The sequence below is a fragment of the Spinacia oleracea genome, chromosome 4, assembly GCF_020520425.1.
Source record: "Spinacia oleracea cultivar Varoflay chromosome 4, BTI_SOV_V1, whole genome shotgun sequence".
Lineage (NCBI taxonomy): Eukaryota > Viridiplantae > Streptophyta > Magnoliopsida > Caryophyllales > Amaranthaceae > Spinacia > Spinacia oleracea.
The window spans coordinates 66117514-66125573 of NC_079490.1; the positions used below are offsets into that span (position 1 = coordinate 66117514).

Sequence of the window (8060 nt, forward strand, 5' to 3'; positions counted from 1 at the left end):
AAATTGAGAATCATAACTCTATCATTCCTGAACCCACTATTGAGATTTCTAGTGATATTGAGGATGAGCCTGAAGCCAATGATGAAGTGAATAAAGTGCTACAACAAAATAATGAAGACATGGAGTATGATTCAGACCCTGAGGAAGACATAGATGATTTGGAAGATCAAGACCGTTCTCCTCAAATTTGTAGGGGAGGTTCGCTAGTGGAATAGCTACAAATTTTCTATTGTAATAGCTAGTGGTTGTTTTGGGTTGAATAATAAAGTAGAAACCTAGTATTTATGGTTCTAGTAATGAATTTTATGGTTTAGCGAATAAAGTACTATCCAAAGGATGTAGTATTCTATCATTGAAGTAATAAAAGCTTTAGATTCTTTTCGTTACCCGTAATTCTGAGTTTTGAATATAAGTTGAGAAATTATCGCAAAAGGATTTAATGTTATTTCTTAAATGAAATTTTACATGTAAGGTGATTGAACTCTTTACCACTTAAATTTTTTGATACGAACGAAAGCGGGAATTGGCCCAAAGTAGGCGCCACTTTTCCCAATAGGGTCCGAAATTTTTGTCACTATTTGTGCTATTGTTTTGACTTTTTTTATTAGTGCAATACGTTAGTAAGGTCGTGTCCAACCCAGTCTTTAAAGTTAGTCTTTTGTTTTATTCAGGAAAAGGGACATGACTACCCAAGGGATTGCGGATGTGGTTAGGCAATTAGCCGAAGTAATGCAAACCTTAGCACGTACATAATAGAAACAACCCAGTGCCTGATGTCCCAATACCATCTCGAGCAACAAACACCTTGTTCTCAGATGTATTGTAGAAGTAATATCCCTTTCTTTCCTTTGGATAGCCCACAAGGATACATTTGTCAGATTTTGGTTGAAGTTTGTCTGATATTAATCGTTTGACGTATACTTCACAACCCCAAATCTTAAGAAAAGACACTTTTGGAGGCTTTCCAAACCATAACTCATATGGAGTCTTTTCAACAACTTTAGACGGAACTCTATTTATAGTGAGTGCAGCTGTGTTTAGTGCATGTTCCCAAAATTCTATTGGAAGTTCGGCCTGACACATCATTGATCTAACCATGTCTAGAAAGGTTCTATTCCTCCGTTCTAACACACCGTTCAATTGAGGTGTTCCGGGAGGAGTCAATTCTGATAGAATTCTACATTCTTTCAAATGGTCATCAAATTCATAGCTCAGATATTCACCGCCTCTATCAGACCGCAGTGCCTTAATCTTCTTGCCTAATTGATTCTCTACTTCACTCTGAAATTCCTTGAACTTGTCAAAGGATTCAGACTTATGCTTCATTAGGTAAACATAACTATATCTACTGAAGTCATCAGTGAAAGTGATAAAGTAGCTGAAACCACCTCTAGCATTTGTACTCATTGGTCCACATACATCTGTATGGATTAAACCCAATAGTTCAGTTGCTCTTTCTCCAACTTTAGAGAAAGGTTTCTTTGTCATTTTGCCAAGTAAACATGATTCGCACTTACCATAATCTTCTAAGTCAAATGGTTCTAGTCCTTCCTTTTGAAGTCTTTCTATCACTACTACAAATCCCGCCTGTTATCGACACTTTTTAGACCCTTTATCGACGCCAAAAACCGACGAAAAATAGTTCTCGACGCTTTTTAGAAGCGTCAAGAAAATTAAAGTCGAGAGAATTCTCGACGCTTTTAGGCGTGGAAAGTGAAGACGCTTTTGCAGACCATCTTTTTTCGTTTTCGTCGATAGTCTCGTCGCTTAAAGGCGTCAAGATATTTTTAAGGCGTCGAGAATATTTATATTCCCGCTTCGTCACACTATTACTTGATGTATTTTCTCGACGCTAAAAGGCGTCCAGATTTATTTTGCGGGAGATTTAAATCTATATTTACCCTATATCACGACATCAAAAAGCGCTCAGATTTATTTGTGTAAGCTTTTTTTTTCTACATAAACAACCAACATTAAACTATTATCAAAAATAAAATTCAATAATGATAACCAAGTAATAACCAAAGAGGGTCTAAATGTTGAATTCTGTTCATTATTGATGATATAGAGTACAAAATAAGGCTTGATCGAGTCTTACAAGGATTTTTTTTCAAAATTGAAATAGTTACAATACCATTATAATATTGTATACTATCAAGGCATACTTCCTCTAAAAATTTAAATTAATTAAAGCTTCTCTCGTTTTCAAGAATTTATGCAGTTTCTCATTATTTGCGGATTTGGACCTACTTGAATAATCTCTATACCAGAACTTCTCTGTATTATGGAGCCATAGGCAGCCTGGATAATCAAGACTTGAATCACACGGTCATTCATCTTTAACACAAATCTAATAACTTCACCCTGCAAGTAATTAATTAATTTTCAACAGCAAATTCTTCACCCTGCAAGAAATAGGATAGTGTTATAAAAAGTTTCCATACGAACAACCAAAGGCACATTATGGCAATTATGGCACTTCACGATCGCTCATCAGATTAGTACTGACCTTAAACCCTTACATGGCTTTGCCAGAGGTTAAGAACACCTAAACCGGTATAATCACATGAAGAAGCTTTCAACAACCTAAATACTAAATGTAAATTAAAATAAATCACCAATAAATCCAGCTCATTTAGCTTATAATCACAATAAATATAAAGAACTACAATCTCAGTCCTTGAAAACACAAACTATCCTTAAAATTTATTACTTTAAGTCAATTAGTTTCATTTACTAATAAATAAAATTTTAATGCTCAAAACAACCCAAATCACTCATTTCAGTAATCATCAAAGATCCATTAAGAACAAAAATATAACACTAAACTAAAAGTAAATAAAAAAAGATGTAAAATCAAAATAAGACCAAATTAAGATAAAAACTTTAGGAAAACTCACCCCATCTGCATTTTATTATGGCGTAAGCTTCGACACGTCAACCTCCCCACTGTCCACACAGGTCACAGTAGCCCCATATTTCTTTAGAGCTCCTTCCGCTACTTTACGGGTAACACCATTATCATCGACTACCAAAATGTTCATTAATGAGAACATACAACCTTAATATCTTTGTAATATTTTCATTCACAACCTTGTGGGAAATTCAAGGCGAGTTCATTTTGTGCCCAGGAACAATGTAATGGCTGCAGAAAGCAAAATCTCACGTTAACACAAAGAAAAACTTCATAACAGAACACGATTCAACTTGAATGAAAAAGTATGCATAGACGTCCTTCATCATTTACTATTTGATGTTAAAACGATTTGTCATCTCCATACCGAACCAGGGTCTCGGGGTCTCATGTCAGTGGGAGGATATTTATCTTGTGATTCATATCCTACTCCTGCCTTTTCTAGTGTTTCTTACAAGCTTTATGGCAGGTTCAAGATCCTCAAACAGAAATTCACGTGCAAGAGGAGTGGAACTTGGAGAATTGCTCAGACAGAAAGAAGGTGAAACAGTGATTATTTTGGAATGATGTTTGACGAAACATCCATACCTCTCGGTAAAAACAAAGGCTTGATGAAGACTCGTAATGAAGATGCATTGGCCTACTTTAAGAACACTTAGAGTAATATGCAGATAATGCCCAAGATTACACAATAAATTTCCCATATTCTTCAGCCATCACCAGAAGAATATATATCTACACCTATAAGTGATATCATGCTAGACTAGTTTTTATATTTTCTCTATTCTAAGCTCGGAACATTATAGGTCAATTTGAAAAATATAAGTAATATCATCCAAGTAATTGGTAAGACATGAATTAATAGAGGAGACAATGTGAAAGGGGAAGCTATCTTCTAGTTATACTTGAAACTAAAAAGACGGTCCCTAGGTGTGTCCTAGTCAAATCATGTACAAATTCAAGCATCCCTAAACTAACCGGCAAGTGGACGGTTTCAAGTACGAATCTACACAATAAAGCTATATTTTCTTTCTCAAACTTCCTATGCTTAAATTGATCAAAATGGAGAAAGAAAAAAATTGACCTTAATTGGACATATCAGAGTCGAATGAACAAAATGTGAGAAATTCATATAAGCAAAAGATAACAACCAAATAAAGTATTAAAAGTGTGGAAAACCTAAACGTACTCAAATCAAAACATAACATTAATCGATTGTGAAGTCAGGGGAACGAAAAATGACCGAAAACTAGAGATATAGAAAAAAAGGACGAATAAGAAACATATTATATACATAAAGGAAACTTCAATTAGCTCGCAAAATACATACAAAACCCACCATTTTCTTATGAGTAGTAATTCCATTTCAAGTCAAAGAAAATTGCAGAGTAAGAAAAGAGTTACTCTGATAGAGTGACAGTGCACCCTGAAGTTCACGTCTATAACAGATTCACAGCTAAACACAGCACAAAGCTAAAAAAACTTGTCCTATTGATTGACACAGGGAGGCAAGTAAAAGCTGATGATCAACACACTCACCTTTTACTCCTCTTACACACTAATCCCTCACAGTTAAAAACCTGATTCCAACCTATACGAAAAATCTACAATATAAAACATAAATACAGTGCTTCCCACATTATTCCTTCCAATATTTTGATATAAACTAACCAAGTTCACATGTTTTCTTCAATACTAATTAACCACATCTAATTCATGTGCTTTTGTGACATTCAAATGAATTAAAGATCAACAGTCGTAGTTGTACGTTCAACAACTAATAATAGAGCAGTACCTGGTACAACTTTAACTTGAATCCCCTTCTGCTGTAGGAAATCCATCTCTTCGCCACCGCGTCCGAAAATCTGGCACAAAAATCACACAAAATAAACCACAATTACAACAAATTGTACTCTATAAGAGAACAAGGAAAGAGGACAAGTAATATCCGATGAGGACTAGCCATATATAATTGGAAGTATTGGAAAGATTAACCACAATTTATCTAACTTGATTAAGAAATCACAAAATAAAGCCAAATTCAACAAATGGGACATAGCCCACGAGATAAAAAAAAACCTATGATGAAATAGATGCTCATGTAGTCATCGTCAAGTAAGACATTGAATTGGAAACAAGTCTAGTACCACACTCAGAAAATTTGGAATATGGAAACTAACTAAAAAACCAGAAACGTAGCTGGTAGGTAAAAGAAACATGTCTTTTGAACTCAATGAATTAAACAAGCTTGTTTACTTCCTTTTAGAATCAAATTGTTAAAAATCTTGTTTCCTAAGCTAATAATCTACAGAGTTGTAAAAAACTATAGGTATTTCAAGTCCAAAGATTGATAAACATGGAATATATACTATTAATATGGTAAGAACAAAGAGAAAGCAAGGCTGGGGTACTGGTGTTGTAACTAGAGTACCACTACGATGGTACATAATTGCTAAAAGCCTAAGCTTGGTATCCTTCAGACTGAAGAGACCTGTTCTGGTTCAATTTTGATGAATACACACATTTTCGGAGCTATAATCTTGTTTCCTAAGCTATTAATCTACAGAGTTGTAAAAAACAGATAGGTAATTAATTTCAAGTCAAAAGATATGTAACATATACTATTAATAAAGTAAGGACAAAGATAAGGAAAGGCTGGGGTACTGGTGTTGTAACTTGAGTACCACTATGATGGTGCATAATTGCTAAAAGCCTAAGCGTGGCATCCTGCAGACTGAAGAGACCTGTTCTGATTCAAGTGTGATAAATACACACATTTTCGGAGCTGTAATGCCCTAGATAGTTACAATATCTCATGACCTGTTTTTTTCATCTTATCTCCAAGTCTCCAACACTGTACATACATGCATATATCCCATTTGAATCAACAAATAGAAGCAAACCACAATATTCAAAATAACACATATTCACATCAGAAAAATATTAGACAAAATTCAACAGACTCATTGAAGTAAAAAGATAAAGTTTCCCCGGAAATACAAATTATAAAGTGTAGCATCATCACATGACACAACACCACATTTCACTAAGTAATAAGTAAACATGAAGGACGAACTAAAAAGTTATAACTCACTAAATCATTGTATACTTGCAACTTTGTCAGAAGGGACAGGGAGCCCATCTAAAAGTCCCATTCCAAGGCTCGAATTTCCTCAATTACAACTGCAAACTCGTCAAAACAATAGGAATTCAGGCACAAAACAACATAATCGCAGCTCCTAAGATATTCGTCAATGAAAAAAAGTTGTTACTAAAAATACTTAAAAGAGCATGAATCAAATATCAAAGCTCCAACCTGGTTTTACATCAGCTAGGGAAGTGTCAAGGTTTAGGTTCTCACTAGTGCTTCTGATTACACTAAAAAACATTGACAAGTTTGAAATACAAACAAGCCTCACAGCAGACATGTACTAAATTTGGCATGTACGAGGCCTGGAAAAGAAAATTATTCTTGTACTCGTAGTAATTTATAGCAACAACAGTAGACAGAAGGCATAGATACAACGGATCAAGAGGAAAGCAACTCAATTATAGCCAGCATTAAGCATATGTAGTGCAAAACATTATGTTAACATCTTAAGCTTATTAGGTCCCTTAAATCCATCACACTTTACCTTTCAATCATGACAGAATATCAAGCTGAAAAGAATAAAGATTTCAACAACACACAAAAACTAAAAACTTAATACAAAATAGGACTAGAACCGCAAATTTCTACTCAAGATAGACAAATATAAACCCAATTTAAAGGGTGAACCCAAAATTACTCGGGTCTAAACCAATTATATTAGAAGAACGAAATCAAACAATATGACTGAACTAGAAAGAAATACCTAAAACCCTAAAATTCAGATTTTAAAAAAGAACAACGAAAATTGAAAAGAAAAAGAAAAAAATCAAAATCGAAATAAAAGAAATTGTAAACGAAAAATTATTTTACCCTTCACAAGAACGACAAAGTAGAAGATGATAAATAACCATGGGCATGCCGAACAAGATCTCCAAGTTCATAGAATGAAATTAAGAACAATGGAAGAGGCGCAACAGAGGAATACAAGCCCAACAGAAGACAAATGAGGAAGCTATCTGTAAAAGCTTTCCAATGAGAGAAGAGTAGATCTGATATTCTTTAGCAGGAGATGAGAGGCGGTGATAAGAATTCAGTGAGGCGGTTTTTCTTTACCCCTAAAAGGAGAAGTTGCGGGCAACAATAGCTAATTAGAAAAAACATCACGTGTATTGCCGTGCATTCTAGACGCCTATAACTGTGTAGAAAACCATGGACTAAAAGCGTCTTGACTAAGCGAAAAATATTTTTTTCCAGCAACGCTCTTACCCAAGCGTCGAGCTTCATGCGTCCATAAACCAAGACTTTTGTAGTAGTGTATGCGCTTTATGTTTATATGGCCCAATCGACAATGCCACAGATAGGTGAGATCTGAATCATTTCTTTTGGCCTTTTTGGTATTTATGTTATAAACTTATTTGTCGTGATCTAATAAATAAAGTCCATTGACTAATCTAGCAGATCCATAAAACATCTCTTTAAAATAAAACGAGCAACTATTGTCTTTTATTAAAAAGGGAAATCCCTTAGCATCTAAGCCAGAAACAGAAATGATGTTTTTAGTAAGACTTGGAACATGGAAACATTCTTCCAGTTCCAAAACTAGCCCAGAGTGCAACGACAAATAATAAGTTCCTACAGGTAATGCAGCAATCCGTGCTCCATTTCCCACTCGTAGGTCGACTTTAACCTTGCTTAACCTTCTACTTCTTCTTAGTCCCTGCGAATTGGAACATAAGTGTGAGCCACAACCTGTATCTAATACCCAAGAAGTTGAATTAGCAAGTATACAGTCTATAACGAAAATACCTGAAGATGGAACGACTATTCCGTTCATTTGATCTTCCTTAAGCATCAAGCAATCTCTCTTCCAAAGAAAATTCTTCTTGCAGTAGAAGCATTCAGATTCAAAAGTGGGTTGGCTCACCTTCTTCTTTTCAGACTTGGTGCCGCCAGATTGCTTAGTCGGGATGGCCTTCTTGCCACCTTTCTTAGCATTCCTCTTCTTTGCAGATTTCTTGAACTTGCCTCCACGCACCATAAGCACATCTTGCTTAT

General features: G+C 35.0%; 1 long non-coding RNA gene across 1 annotated transcript; it reads right to left on the reverse strand.

The window, feature by feature from the left end:
• Window positions 1-2033: 2033 nt before the first annotated feature.
• LOC110777622 (uncharacterized) lies at window positions 2034-7226 on the reverse strand. The gene is made up of 5 exons (XR_002530509.2): window positions 6876-7226; window positions 6009-6097; window positions 4710-4779; window positions 2901-3145; window positions 2034-2405 (listed from the first exon to the last, which is right to left on the reverse strand). It is a non-coding gene; the product is annotated as an uncharacterized lncRNA (long non-coding RNA).
• Between the last annotated feature and the right edge of the window lie 834 nt (window positions 7227-8060).